Source organism: Ostrea edulis, chromosome 3 (assembly GCF_947568905.1).
Source record: "Ostrea edulis chromosome 3, xbOstEdul1.1, whole genome shotgun sequence".
In the NCBI taxonomy this organism is placed as follows: domain Eukaryota; kingdom Metazoa; phylum Mollusca; class Bivalvia; order Ostreida; family Ostreidae; genus Ostrea; species Ostrea edulis.
Window position 1 is genome coordinate 83624877 of NC_079166.1, and position 16635 is coordinate 83641511.

At 34.8% G+C, this 16635-nt stretch overlaps 2 protein-coding genes across 2 annotated transcripts in view; both read left to right on the forward strand.

Moving 5' to 3' along the window:
* LOC130053656 (uncharacterized) overlaps nucleotides 1–16635 on the forward strand; it is a 231689-nt gene that overhangs the window by 45448 nt on the left and 169606 nt on the right. The window lies entirely within an intron of this gene.
* LOC125673020 (uncharacterized) overlaps nucleotides 12168–16635 on the forward strand; it is a 71987-nt gene continuing 67519 nt past the window's right edge. The window contains exon 1 of the mRNA XM_048909272.2: nucleotides 12168–12222. The gene's annotated coding sequence lies outside the window, so the exon portion shown is untranslated. The remainder of the gene's footprint in view (nucleotides 12223–16635) is intronic.

The window sequence follows — 16635 nt, forward strand, 5'->3', positions numbered from 1 at the left end:
ACTGTACAATTCCAATTACCTTCAAATGAGAATATAATACAAATATATCAACATGTAATTATTTACTGACATGTCAGACCCATGGAAGATAATATGTTTACACATATTACCATAGCAACCACTTTCCCTAACAACACTTAAAATATTTATTTGTACAATGCCATTGCACTGAAACGAGTATATAATTGAAAAATATCACCATATGAATCATGATTCTCTACTGACATGCCATACCCATTGAAGACAATGAGTTTAATTATATCATCATATAATTCTCTCTCTCTCTCTCTCTCTCTCTCTCTCTCTCTATATATATATATATATATATATATATATATATATATATCTGTATATATATATATATTTATATATATATATATATATATATATATATATATATATATATATATATATATATTCTGCATCTTTATAATTATTCTACATTCATGCTTGAGAGAGTCTCTTTATGTACAATTTTGCTTCAAGTAAATTTTCCTGGTACTCCTCGAGCTATGAAATCTTGTCATTATCTGGTTAATAGGCCTCCATGCTTCTCAAAATTCCTATGAGGATTTCAAACCATGCAGTTCCATCTGCAGCCAGATTGTGAAGTCTTTTTAAGCTTGTGATGCAGGACAAGTAGTTAAAATCCTAAATAACATGGCCCTTGAAAGAGGATGAAATAAGTTTCTTCACAACAGGACTGGTAAATTCATATAAGTACAATGGTTGAATGGCAGGCAGTCCCAATTTCTTGTCGAAGTGTTATAAGTTATCTGCTGTGAAGGTACATTTCTTTTGTACTCAGTGATGTTACCTGCAAATAGTTTTGTTGGAACAGAGACATTGTTTTTAAAAAGAATTGCACAATGTCAAAAATGCCTATTCATTGAAACAGATATTTTCCATAAATGTATGTCAGTTGCTATTAAACATTTATTTTACATTGGGTAATCATGGGATGTATTTTTTCAGAGATCAGTGCGAGTTATTTCAATGCATGTTAATCATATCCATTGGATTAAGACATAATTTGGCATTGTTGATAATTTATTGTGTACCTGATAAAAAAGCAGGATTTAAAGAAGTCTAGTGCATGCTCCAATTTTCCTTTATCAATCTTCCAACAAATACGCTGCCCCTTTTCCTGAAGTACAACACCTATTTTGAAGAAGAAGAAAATATATAACATATTTCGAAATTAATTACAACTCATCATCTGCTGTCAAACAAAGGGGTCTAAAGACATTGAACAATATTTCTAATATCATGATTGATTTGACCTTTGTCTTTGATTTTGTGGCCTCAAATACCATCAAGAGGCTCATGGGTTGCATTGCTCACCCAAGTCATCTTGACCCTGCTGTAGTGATTTTTAAAAGATTTGTTTCCAATCTTTATTCCCATGAAATTTTTTTAACCCTATATTGCGACCCAAATCTAGCCCAAAAAGTTGCGATATAGCCTACTTGAATTCACACATGGGGATGCTTCAAAACCAATATGACTAACATGATCTTGCTGTTATTGAGAAAACATCTTTTTTAAACATCTTCTTTCAAGCATATATGTCCTATAAATGTAAATTATGATTTATTGAGTAACCATAAACCAAGGGTTAATTTTACTGAGGGACAAAAACTTCAAATGAACTTAGGAATATTGGTATTATATGATTTAGTGTGGTTAAATTCAGATCCTAAGATACGATCACAGCTATCGCTACAATACGCAGAATATACGGCGCGGATCTAAGAAGTCTGATTTTAATTAGATTGATAAATATGTTAACATAATCCAGAAAAATCTGATTCCTGAATTAATGATCCTTAATTCGCATCCATTTCGTTTTGAAGTGAAACAATTCAATTTTTGGGAATTTAAAAAAAATCTTGAAATATCTAATCGATTGAATTGCTTTCAATTCAAAATTTTAACTATACATAGAACTCCGAATATTACATCAGTTACATTCAAAGTTGTTTCATTGAAAAGATAAGAACATGAATAATTAGATATGAACCTGGAACGTACGTTTATGCAGAGGTTAGTTTACAATTGTGATTTTACATATTTTTTCTATTAATTTCTCTGCATAATGACTGCTAGTTTCCAATTCCAAGATTGCGACTTACAGATTAGTCAAACAGTAGGCATTTCTCCATATGAGGAGAAGATCCAGAACCAGTTGAATGCAGTAAGATTATTTCAAATTATTTCATAGGAAATAGTGGTACAGATTATGGAAGCTGTAGGGTTGTAACTTTCTGAAAAATTATTGAGAGAGATCAGAGAACTACAGATCCACCCCTTATAGAAACCTTTGATATACAGCGCACATAACATCTACGGTTGAGATCTTATATCGCTGTGTAACCGGAAGGGAGAAAAAGCAACGGAACAGACCGGGATTCGAACAAAGCCTCCTGAATCTCTAGTCAGGTGTTTTACCAACTGAACTATCTGGCCATTGGTGATTACACCCGGCTGACCGCTACATTGTATTCCTGTATTACCGTCATAAATTTGATATTGAAAAAATGCCTAATATACTTGTATTCAAAGATACCTTCAAATATTTATTAGAGCTCCTTACCACCCGAAAATTGACAGTTCCAGGTGATTCGTTTGTTGACGTAGTCATGTTAGGTAGCTAGTCAATTCGAACCCCGGTGATATTGATATAAATTCCTAATATTCGTTACAAGTTATGTATTCGGTCTTCATTGATCTTAATCATGGATAGTTAATAGAAATTGAAAAAAAAATATCGCTCATCTAAAGGTAAGATAAACTATTGATCATCGAAAACGCCACAAAAGCCTATGGTATGATCCCTTACGCTCGAGTGGCAGGGCTTGGGGACCGAACCAGACTATTAATTCATACGTAGCCATGTTGTTACCTATTTGAATAAATAATATTTAACAGAATTGGAATGATTTATCATTGGAAATAAGAGGAAGTGAACATGAAAATGTGAAAAAGGGTTTAGATTTGTCATTATGATGTATATAATGAGTTCTGAAAATCACTAAGATGTATCTCACTTCAGTAGGTAGATATTTCATAAAGATTAACTAATCTTTTCAATCCTTAGGAGCTGCCATATTGAAAAAGTATTACCTCCCCGCTGTGTTATCTCTTAACATCCACTAGAGGGCATGACTGATGCTGACGTCAGTAGGACACATTGTAAGCATCAACGTTAAGGAAGTAAATATGAGATATCAGTTTGACTCTGATGTTACAAAGGAAGAAATTGTTCCTCAGAATAACACTTCTTCACTAGCAGTTGAGTTTAATGAAAGAGGACTTTTTTCTTGATTGGTGTGATTGTGGAAAATGTAGCTTTGTACATTCAAGGGGTGTCTTTGTTGTCATGAGTTTGAACATTTTGTGTCAGATTACATAGATGTAGTTCTCTACACCCATATTTAATGCAGTGTTTCGAAGTCCTGTTATAATTGATACTGCTTACATTTATCCATGGATTTATGTATCCAGAGAGGAAGGGTCTCAGAGGACTTGGATGACATCTTGCTAAACAAGTAAAAAAAAAACCACTGCAATCATGAAGGATTTCTTAAAACCTCAGACTCTGATACATATTCGAAATAAGTTTTTTTTAATGTAAATAAAAAAAAGATTGTAAATTGCATCTCCAAAATTTATCTGTGGTCCATTTACATCAATTATTATAAAATAAAATTAGGAATTACATGCATACATTGCATATATTGCAGTACTTTTATGACACAGTCAGGTACCTTAATTATCCCCAAATATTTTAAAATCTATAATAAAATTGAATTGGAATCTTGAAATATACAGTGCTTCTGAGTTAGTTCAGAAGTTGAAGGAGCTAGAACTATTTTGTAAGAGAGTTTTCTTCTTTTTCTTAATGAATTGTAATTAGATTTGATTTCAATTTCATTTTGCTGCAAAACCGTATCCATCAATTCTAATATGAACCCATAAACTTCTGCTGTATAACAATGACCCAGTCAACTGCAATGTGTCTCATCTACGTCAAAACACGGATGCATATGGGGACATAATGAATTACCTCCATATAACTTAACTTAGATTGTTTAAATGATTAAATCTTGTAATAGGAACAAGTGAATTGGATTTAATCCACACCATTCAGTTTCAGGAGGTCTTTTAAGTTCTTTATGCAACAAATATTTTTTGTTTTCATGATTACTTCCTTTAACTAAAATATTTGTATCGATATCAATTCACATCTAGAAATTCTTGTGCAAGTATGGACATGGTCAGGGATTCGAATTAACTTGCTACCTAACATGGCCGCGTTAACGAAAGAAAGCATTAAAAGCTGTGAGTTGTCGGGTCCTGTGGGACTTTAATGAATATTTGAAAGCATATTTGGACACAGGTATATTTGGAACATATGTTAAGATTTTTATATTAAATTTACGACACGGCAATACAACAATATAACCATATAAGGTATCAACCGTGCGCATTGTTTTGAGCATCGTAAATGTTTTCATAAGAACTCTCTGAGCTGTCCCAGTATTGTTTCAGATAGCTACAGTTCTCCAGCTAAGACTATGTGTGATGACAGACTTTTTGGACCAGAAACACTTTTGTCGTTATCTTTAAAGAACAGTTTTGCATACACATTTGTTTTTTATTTCACATGATCTGTCAATGCTGGAGTACTTGTAAAGTGTGAAACGAAATAGAAACGAAATATAACGAAACGAAATATATCGAAACGAACGAAACATACCGAAACGAATCGAAACATACCGAAACGAAACAAAACATACCGAAACGAAACGAAACATGATATAACTAAACTCTTTTAATTATAATAATTAAAGATGGTGCCTTAGGTCCTTTGTGAAAGTTACAACATATTAATAAAATTCGCCTCCCCTTTGATGTAAGCTTTCGGCTTGACTGATACAAAGTTTTAAAACTTTGAAAGGGGGCGAGTAAACACAAAGTACATATCCGAAGTGGATTGCATACCATGTGCAATTAGTTTCGGATCAATAAATTTCAGAACGGATGGTTAGAGTCTCAGAGGTCTAGAAAAAACACTAAACGAGGGGTGGGGTCGCCGGTGTCGGATCCACCTTTGGGCATAGATACATTGTTTGAAGAAGCTCGTGTCTGAGAAAATTGAAAGCAGGAAGAGCTCTTAACCTCTTATTTCATCTCTAACTGCTGAGGTGCGAGGACTTTCAATAATGGAAAAAAATAAATAGTATACCATAGTATGAAGGTGAAGATAACAAACATTGATCAATCTCATAATTCCTACAAGCAATACAAAATAGATAGTTGGGCAAACACGGACCCCTGGACACACCAGAAGTGGGATCAGGTGTCTAGGGGGAGAAAGCATCCCCTGTGGACCGTTCACACCCGTCGTGAGCCCTATATATAAATGCAATTCGGTAAGATATATATACATGCATTATTAAAAATTATCATTTATAGGTAGTGAGTCTAAAGATAACTGTATACACTTGAGGTGTTGCTAAGACGGGGAATTGAAAGCGGGGCGGAAAATGGATTTTTTAATGCAATAATATCAGGAGTAGGTTGGCAATTTGTAAAATCAAAAGACTTAAGAGCAAGGGAAGAAGATATTATAAAGAGAACGGGAGGACATACTCAGAATCCACTGCTTGATATACTACATACAAATACACAATATCCACATGTATACATATATTTGTCTTTAGAGGTATACTGAAACATGTATTTATAACCAAAGGCAGATTCAACGCCGGCGATCACATCCCTCGTATAATGTTTCCCCAGACTTCTGACCTGTGATACTCTAACTCCGTTCTGAAATGCAGTAGGGTTCGTTTCGTTTGGTTGCGTTTCGTTTCGGTAGATTTTGTTTCGTTTCGCTCTTTACATGTACCCATCAATTCCACGTTCGGTGTTTCCCATAAAAAACGAAAATTGTAGAAATAGTCATTTTATATCAAAATACAGTAAATGGCAGGACATATATCAATTTGATTAAAATTACAAACAAATTGAAATTACATTCATAAAACAAGGCTCATACCACTATTAGTAACTGAAATGAATTTCATATCACATGTATGAACAATTTATTTGGAAATCGTTTGTGTAGGTTGAAAAGTGGAGTTCTGGTTTTGAGGAAGTCTACGTCATTGATATATAACTGATTCGATATACAAGTGCTTGTTCTGCTGATGGCCAGTTTTTGAATCAAAGCAGGCTACTGACAAACACGTTGATGGTACAGGGTCCATCAGTCTAGTTTAAGTCAGCATTTCGCAAATTTTATGGTAATTATAACTATCTAGTTTGCCAATACAACCTATCATTGGTTCAAATGCTGTCTGACGTAGTTCATATCGATTTTTAGGTTGTTCTTGGCACACTGATTTTGACTACGAATAACTCTGTTTACCTGATGGAGATATAGGGATCACGGCGGGTGTGACTGGTCGACAGGAGATGATTACTCCTCCTACACACCTCATCCCACCTCTGGTGTATTCAGGGGTCCGTGTTTACCCAAGTCTCTTTTTTGTATTGCTTATAGGAGTTATGAGATTAATCACTGTTCGTTATCTTCACTTTTCATGTGTAGAATGTACTGATGAATGTTTCATTGTTCTGTTTTCCCCAAACCACCCGTTGTTGTTCTATGTATTCTTAGTAATTTACATTAGTGGACAATGCTATATGAAATATAACATATCAGTTAACATAACATTCGAAGCTATTTGATTTTGTTGCATATTTCAAAACTTGCACAGCTATAATGACAATGACTAGACACGAGGAGGTATTCCGTTTGATTTTGTTTTCCTGCATAACAATAAATACAATGTAGATGTCATTTCTAGCCCTAATGCATCAAGCAAACATATTTGATGTCTTCAGAATATGATTTGACACCTCATTGTCCCATATTGAAGGGGCATGCCATTACAATGTTATACCGTCAAAATATTTTCTTACTATCTGCAAATTAGTTTCTACATTTAACAACCTGTTTTCAGTTTTCAACAGAAATAGAATATTCAGTTTCAGGAACTGGGTCTTAAATTTCTCAAAAGGGAGAATAATACTAACGTATTTATGTCCGATATTTTTTTTTCTTACAAAATATGTTAAAAAGCACGGCGTTTCCTACATCATCCCCATATATATCGTGTTTCAGAATCAATGACCATTTTGCTGAAATCTGATTTAGCAAAACGTCAATGAAAAAAAAAAAACGTTGCTTCGATAATACTAATTGCTATATACAATGAAATGCAGGGGAAATGAAATACATTAGGAATATACCATTTCATCGTTTCGACAGTAGAATGAAGATGTATAAATTTATTTCTTTGATTTATTGATTTGACCTGTAATTTTTTTTAGAACACTAGCCAACACATTTTGTCGTTTTTTATCGGGCCACTAGGACGATCTTCACAGTGTCAATACATGGTTGACAGAGACAGTCCGGATCTTCTATTAGTTATACTTGAGGACAGTAAACACGAAAACTGGTGTTGCTACTATGTGTATGTGTCTTCGTTTTCTGGATCTCAATCTAATTCATGATAAGCAGATAAAGTTGGAACCGCAGCTAAGTTTTCTTCGGAAAGTTATATGATAATTTAAGGCCACAGTTGTATGGTGATTAGTGCAAATATTTTCTCCGTTAAATGATTTGGCTAAGACTGGTTTATTTCTAATGATTAGATATTTAGTTCAGGTAATCATCAACTCATCAATAAAGACAATAAAAAATCATTTTGCGATGCATGAACGGGATTGCTAAGCTTGCAGTTTAAAATTACTTTCAGGACATCCGATCTTCAATACCTTGTTAACGTGCTTAGCAGAACCAGTAAATCAGGTTCTGAAGTACTGTATCCTATTGGATTGACAAGTGGTATTTTTTTTATATTAGTCAAAGTATATGTTAAGGGAGGTAGCTTAACTTGGATCTTTAACTGATCTCGGGGCGTTTGGGTCATGATTGATGTTATCTATTTGGGCCGTGATTGATGTTACCTATTTGAGCCGTGGTTGATGTTATCTATTTGAGTCGTAGTTGATGTTATCTATTTAAAGCGTGATTGATGTTATCTATTTGGGCCGTGATTGATGTTACATGTACCTATTTGAGTCGTAGTTGATGTTATCTATTTGGGCCGTGCTTGATGTTACCTATTTGAGTCGTAGTTGATGTTATCTATTTGGGCCGTGATTGATGTTACCTATTTGAGTCGTAGTTGATGTTACCTATTTGAGCCGTGGTTGATGTTATCTATTTGAGTCGTGATTGATGTTATCTATTTAAAGCGTGATTGATGTTATCTATTTGAGTCGTGATTGATGTTATATCTTTGAGTTGTAGTTGATGTTATATATTTGAGTCGTGATTGATGTTATCTATTTGAGTTGTAGTTGATGTTATCTATTTGGGTCGTAGTTGATGTCATCTATTTGAGTCATATTTAATGTTATCTATTTGAGTCGGAGTTGATGTTATCTATTTGAGTCGTTGTTGGTGTTATCTATTTGAGCTGCTTCTTGGTTTGATCAGTGTCTTCTTTGGAGTTGTGTTTATGGAAGAAATGAAATCTTAGACAATGCTAAAACTATAGGACAATCAGCCTCATTAGTCACACCAGTAACATCATATTAAGAGTTATTTTGACCAGATTTAGGAAAGAAGCCAGAACATCTGGCAGAAGAACAAGCGGGGTTTATCGCAACTAGAAGCATTGTCGAACCCATTTTCAGCTGTCGCATTATGATGGGAAAACACCTACATCATCAAAACGAGTTGTACCACAAATTCATAGACTTAAAAATCCTTCGATAGAGTGTGGTACAAAGGACTTGGGCACACTTTGGGAGTCTTTGATATCGAGGAGGGACTGATCCAAGCCACCCAGTCACTGTACAAATCTTTCAGCAGCGCAGTTTTCTTCAACAGTTACATCGGCGAGTATTTTAAGACAACGGTCGGAGTTCGTCTAGTAACCTACTCTCTCTAGCCCTGTTTAAGTTCTTCCTGAAAAGCATAATGAGAGAGACGCCACGTGACTTTGAGTCCAGAATCTCCATCGGTGGTCGAACGATCAACAACTTACGTTTTGCCTACAACGTCAGGGGGAGAGCAGCAATATTGAAATGCAAGACCTCACCAACAAACTGATAAGCAGATAAGGGGCTTATGACATAATGGTCATCAGTGAAACGAGCACGGTTATAGTCAATAGCGAAAACAGTACCTCTGAACAAATCACAAATCACCATTGACCCGATCACGATAGCTCAGTGATAGAGATTTCGCGTTATAACCAGGAGGTAATGAGTTCGAGCACAGCTTGAACCATGGCTGCGTTAAACCTAAGAAGTTGAAATAGGCAGTGATTTCTTCTTTGTCAAACACTTGACATTTAAAAGTGATAATCGCGGTTCTTTCGGATATAACCTTAAAACGGAAGTCCCGTGTCGCCGCAGGCGTTGACACGATAAAGAACATCAACTGCTATGTTACTGAGCGCTAAGCATCGGTCTATTTTTGTGGTACCTCAACTACAGCTTATGATTTCTCTGAGTGAGGAATTCTCGACGGGAAGTAAAAAAGCAATCAATCAATCAATCAAATCACAATAAACGTTCAGCAGTTCCAGGAGATAGACACTTTCAAATGACCTGGCGCCACAATCACAAACGACGGCCGCTCTACCACTGTAATCAAAACTAGATTCGCTTTTGCAACATCCAGCATGGCAAAATTCGGCAAGATCTTGAGAAGTAAAGACATCACCTTCCAACAAACATTACACTGTACAAAGTATAAGTTTTACATTATGTCCCCGTGGGTCAAGGTCTCTGCTTGTGGACTGTTAGAAATGCGCATCTGGTGCATCAAAATTGGTACCGTATAAGTTTTACAAAGCCTTTGTTTTGCCCCCCCCCCCCTCCTCTCTACTGCTGTGAGAGCTGGACCCTGCCTGTTGAGGCGACCAGGCCTGAAGACCATAAACTGAGAATATTCCTCAAATTCAAATCAAATTAACTTTCGAATTAATTGTTATAAACAAATATTTTTTTTAGTATATGTTTGAATTTGATTTTTTTTAAAAAACCTGCAATTTTTAAAACATCTGTGCTAGATAAATCTTAAGATGTAAGTAATCAAACTTTTGACTGAAGTCTGTTCTCAGTTTATGGTCTTTGGACCAGACGAGTTCTAGTGTTTGAGACCAAGTGCTTCAGATAACTGCTGGGAATCTCCTAGAGAGAACATCACAGGCAGGTCCACAAGTACCCCTCCTAGTGCTTGTGAAAAGGAATCATCTGACTCGGTTTGTACACATCACTTGCCACAACAGCCTACCAATGACAGTTTTACAGAGGACTTTTCAAGATGGGCGCAGAGGTGGACAACAGGCGAAGAGCTGGATGGACAACATAAAAGAGTGGACTCGAATTGACAGCCCCACCCTGATTAGAGTGGAAGGAGACAGATGCGGATGAGGTTCCATGATATATAGATCGTCCTCCATGTCTCCTCTACGACCATTGGTCAGGGGAATGAGATGAGATGATGGTAAATCTGATCGATCTTTCTCTACCCTCCTTGTGCCGGGATTGTTAGGTTCTGAGGCTTTGGAGACTATCATAAAACTGGTTTTCGAGTTTCGTCATTAAATATCTTACTGTGCAAAAAAAACAAAAACAAGGTTTGCCTCCTCGTTTACGGTACATGTAAGAGACTGTACATACATCACAATGCAGTAAAACATAACACTGCGTAAAAGGAAGTTGAAAACCTTAACCAGACTACTGAAATAATTTGTACTCTTTTTACAACTTACTGTTTTTCACAACTGCATTTCTGGTCCCAGTGTCAATAATATAATGTAGAGCTTCACAAGTAGTTCTGGTCTATTCCACATTTTACAATATGCCTTTAATGTGAAAATCACAAAATCTAATTTCTATGAATTACACACAGAAATACGCTATCGGATTCTGTTAAGGATGAAATATATCGTTTCAAAATATAATGTACATAAAGGTTTTCAAATACCCTTTCCCTCCTCATTTACGGTAAGAAACTGTACAGGCATTACAATCAATTAAATATGGCATTGTCGTAAAAGGGAGTTGAACATTTGAACTTAACCAGACTAATTAAATTAAATTCTAGCTAATTACAATATGCTATTATTCACAAAATTGACTGCATCTCTGGTCCCAATGCCAATTATAAAATGTAGAGCTTCAAAAGTATTTCTGATCTAATCCACGTTTTACAATATGCCTTTAATGAGACATTTCTACAAATTACACACAGAAATAAATCATCAAATTCTGTAAGGGATGAAATATAGCGTTTCAAAATATAAAGCACAAAAAGTTGACAATCATTACTCACCTTTTGTGTTAAACTTAAAATAAATTAGATGATCCGATCCATGTTTATTCCAGCTACACTGCATACTTCACTTAAAAGCTACAACTTACAAGTACTATGAAAAAAATTCAAATAAAACAAAAATTGTTGTAGCTATTAATTTAGAATAGCCCCCCCCTACCCCTATGTTTTGGTGATTACGGTAGTCCACACCAGCATAACATGCCGTTATATTTCTTTAACTTGTTTTCGTATTAAGTCCTACTAGTAAACAACCACATTCTGTAATGACTTATCACTTGTTTAAACTTTTGACACGCTGGTTATATAACAATGTTAGAATATGAATGAAGAAATAATTTATTTCGCACTGTGTTGGTTAAGTTCATTTGGAACGGAAAATAAGGAACGAGGACAATGTGTGTGTTATGGAGTAAATCATATCGCACATTCAGTGACAATGTGAAATCCATACCTACATTTGTCGAAAACTCTCCTCAAGTAAAAAAAGTATGTTCTAGTCAATCAAATACATCTTATTAATTAGACCTAATGTTTCCAACCTACTTATTATAGAATGAAAATGTGTGAGTTGTTGGTAGATCGTGCTTCTAAGAAATGCACAAAATGTCTACATCCGACAGAAATGGTCTGTTCAACAGCTTTAAAAATTTGTTATCCAAATAAATGTGATTTCCAAATTGTAGCTCTCATGGCGAAAACTTTAAGAGATTCTTTTTTTTCAGAGTCAGAGTTGGTAAAGCATCACATTGGAGAGTACAGCACATGGAGAACACCTATCTCAGGTAACAATCTCTATTGATTATGTGACACGTACTTTCTTGTATAATACCACTGAGCTCCTTATAAATAAACGTCTGATAGATTAAATATATTAATAAATATATAGATACACCCACATACATACGTACACACATACAAACACACACATACACACACGCACATGCATATATATACACACATGCTTTCATACATATACACACACGTGGTCACGCGCACATTCGCACACACACACACACACACAAAAAAAACTAATGAGAACTAGTTCTAATTGTAACGGGGACCGTTACATATGTTCCCCAAACCTCCCCCAATTAAAAAGTGAGGTCCTTTTAAATCTATAGCAAAAAATCATTTTATTTTAGCCTTTAATTACATGTAGTACGTTCAATATGGTCATTTCAGTACCAAAAAATGAAAGAAAGCGTTGCACGCGCATACACGCGCACGCGTGTATGATTCCGAATTTTTGTTGATGTCGTTCAACAGGCATTTGTATCATATACCCCCAGTGTGAATTTCATAACGTTTCCGTCAAATATAAGGAAGTTATAGCGATTTTAAAATCGTCCAATCAGAATTCAGCACACGTGCATGCACGTGCTGAGCAGTAATTCTAACCACAGCAATTTGTAAGGAGTACCAAGACACATCTAAACCATATATATCAATAGAATTTGATGACAAACAAAAACGTTATCGTCCTTTAAAATTGAACTTTTAAAAAACGTTGCACGCGCATGCACGTGTGCGTTGGAATTTTTTGTTACACCAATATATAGATACACATATTGGCTACGTATGCTGTGAATATCATCTCATTCGCTTCATAAATAAGATAGTTACAAACGTTATAGTATTATCCAATCAAATTGAAGCGCACGTGCATGCGCGTGCAAATTGGTAATTTTGACCATGCAAATCAGTTAAGGGTCTCAATATCTACCTATGATATGAATTTCAAGCCATTTCAATGAACAACAAAAAAGTTAGACTGATTCCAAAGTTAGTGTACAAATTTTGTAATGCCCGTGCACGCGCATGAGTGCGCGTGCTGACAAAAAAAAACTATTATTTTTCATATGTACAAATGATATACTATCATCCTATTTAGGTTTTATATCGCTTCCTTCAATATTCTGATATTCCATTTTTTGTATCAAAATTGCAATGCACGTGCACGCGCGTGCATGCACGTGGAGACAAAATGACTATCACTATGCACATCTACAAACGCTATACTATCATCCTGGAAAGTTTCATATCGATCCCTTTTGTAGTTTCTGAGAACACTACCGGACAAAAAATTACCGGAGAAAAAGAATAATAATAATAAGAAGAAGAAACAGAGTAAAAACAATATGTTCCCAAACTTTGTTTGGGGAACATAACTAGACACTCATTACTAGTAATGAGTAGGTCTTCCGTTAGACCACTTCCGGTAAAGAGCTTTCTATTCCTACGAAAACCATTTAAATGTATCAGAAAATGTGCCTTAACAATGATTGAGAAATGTCTTATCGAATTATTTACTCCTTTCTCGTAACTTCCGGTGACGACCGGAAGTACTATTCAAATACGTTTTTCTATAAATGACAGTGACTCTTTACTGTCTATATTCCCTGAACATTTCACGTCCCTATCTGAAAGAGTTCTCAACAAAAAGAAGTAGACTAAAGAAAGAAAAAGTAGTAGGTTACTACCGACCGGAAGTCAATTTTGAAAAACAAAATTATCAAAACTCTAGAAGTTAATACTTTTTATTAAGACATGTGAAAATCATATGACAGACTTCAAATATAAGCGAGATTTATGGGGACAAAGAGACGAAAAGTAAAAAGGTTATTTTATCAAGAAACCAGAAGTAGTTGTTTTGAGTACCGACAGACTCAATATTCTTTTGACACTTTGAAAGAGAGTTAATAAACAAGTATAGGTTTCAAGTTAAAAGAAAAAAATTGAAATTTGCGATTTTTTCCATCACTTCCGGTGACGACAGGAAGTGACGGTCGACATGTTCAACCCCCTACTGCACGCTTACAAACGGAGATTGATCATCCCTGAATATTTGATGAACCTATATTTTACCTTTTCCAAGAAAAATGCTGGACAAAATTCCTTTTGAGAAACAGAAAATCGGCCATATTTTCCGACCGGAAGTGAATTTTGTAAAAACAAAAATAATTATAGCAAGGCAATTTCATAAGACATTATTACTGAAAATTTCAAGAAAATATATCCAGCCATCTCTGAGAAATCACTCGAAGAAATCGGAAAATCGACATTTTTTAAATACTTCCGGTATAGACCGGAAGTGACAGACAAAAAAATTGAATGTATGTGTACAATGGACTAATGTTAGTTGATCAACTCTACAAGTTTCAAGCGTCTATCTATATTCATTATTGAGAAACTGAAAAAACAAGGTTTGAATATGTCCACCCCATATCTCATGACCGGAAGTGAATTTTACAAAAATATTTAAATATACTCTAGACATTTATAGTGTCTATAACATATGTAAAATTCAAATCAATAACTTGTTTTATGACCGAGATTTATGACACTGAAAAATGAGAGAATGAATAGTTTTTCTTTGATATAACCGGAAGTTGGAGATTCAACTTCCAGTGGGGTGAATAGTTTTTGAGAATTAGAACGAGACCTAATAAATTGATATAGGTTTCAATTTTTAAAAAAAGTTTGAAATTTATGAATTAATAATCACTTCCGGTGACGACCGGAAGTGACGACCGACATTCTTAACTCCATACTGAATGCCTACGAAGTGAGATCTATTAACTCTGAAAATTTGGTGACTCTATCTTTTACCGTTTATGAGAAAAACGCTGGACAACGAAAACAGCTAATAAGCCGTATTTGCCGACCGGAAGTGAATTTTACAAAAATATTTGACGTTACTCTAGACATTTATAGTGACTATGATATATGTAAAACTCAACTCATTATCTAGTTTCATGACCGAGATTTATGGCACTGAAAAATGAGAGAATGATTAGTCTTTCTTTGATATAACCGGAAGTTGGAGATTCAACTTCCGGTGGGGTCAACATTTTTTGAGAATTAAAACGAGATATAGTAAACAAAAATAGGTTTCAATTTGAAAGAAAAAAGTTTGAAATTGATGATTCATTTAATCACTTCCGGTGACAACCGTAAGTGACGGCGACAAAAAATATTACGTGCATGCACCATAGAGAAAATAGATCTATCATCCCTGAAAGTTTCATTCGATTATCTTTAGTCGTTTTCAAGTTTACCCCCGGACAAAGTTGCTGACAAAAACCGGAAAATCAGACGAATCTCACGAACGGAAGTGAATTTTGAAAAAATGAAAAAAAGCCTCGAGGTACACTCGTTCTCTTCAATCTGTGAAAGTTTCAGGAAAATCCATCCAACGGTCCCGGAGACGAAAGGGAAAAAAATAATAATAATAATAAACAGTAGAATCACTAGAAGGTCTTCCGTTGGTAACGGAAGACCTTAATAAACAGTAGAATCACTAGAAGGTCTTCCGTTGGTAACGGAAGACCTTAATAATAAACAGTAGAATCACTATAAGGTCTTCCGTTGGAAACGGAAGACTTTAATAATAACTAGAGCAAAGCTCATTGCAAAACAACGAGTGGGTCTTCCTTCATAGCTGTGGTTCTCCTCTTGAAAAAGAGCATATCCCTGCAGATGAAATGAAAAATAAGAATGTCCTTCTATTAAGGATGTTTTAAGAAAAGTGTAATAAAACTTGTTCATGTGCTCCTGGAGAGAAAGTTGAAAATAACAACGTCTGTAAAACGTGATATACATTAACTGAACAGACTTTGATCACAAACCCATTTGAGCTTCTGGCATTAAAACAGCTCTAATACTGTAAACGTATTACATTTGGTTGTGTATTCTTTTTAGCGCCTTTGGCGGAAAGCAACTTCCGCTCATTCAAATACAACGCTAAATGTCTTACACTCTACACATAAATAAAAAAACAAAAAGGAATTCGCTAAATCAAATTCACACTAACTTGTTCAAAAATCAATTTCCGCCAAATATCATACACGCTGAATATAATACATTTACAGTAAATATATGCATACATTTAAATTTCACTTGTTACATGTTCTAGTTGTATAGGCCTAATATGTAAATTATATTAGATAGAGGGTTTTTGTCCATCTGTGTCTCTTAATTTCTGTATTCTGCTGATATTTTTAAGCATCACCAATTTTCTATTCATATGCTCTTTTGGCAAATCATCGTTATGCTGGGAATCAATCTACACAATCACTTAACCTGGAGACATACTGTCGCACCTAAAACAAATATGAAAATTCTTGATTTTAATAGATAAATAAATTATAAACCATGTGTTCAGAGCCATTCACTATTTTTTTTTTATGTAAAAG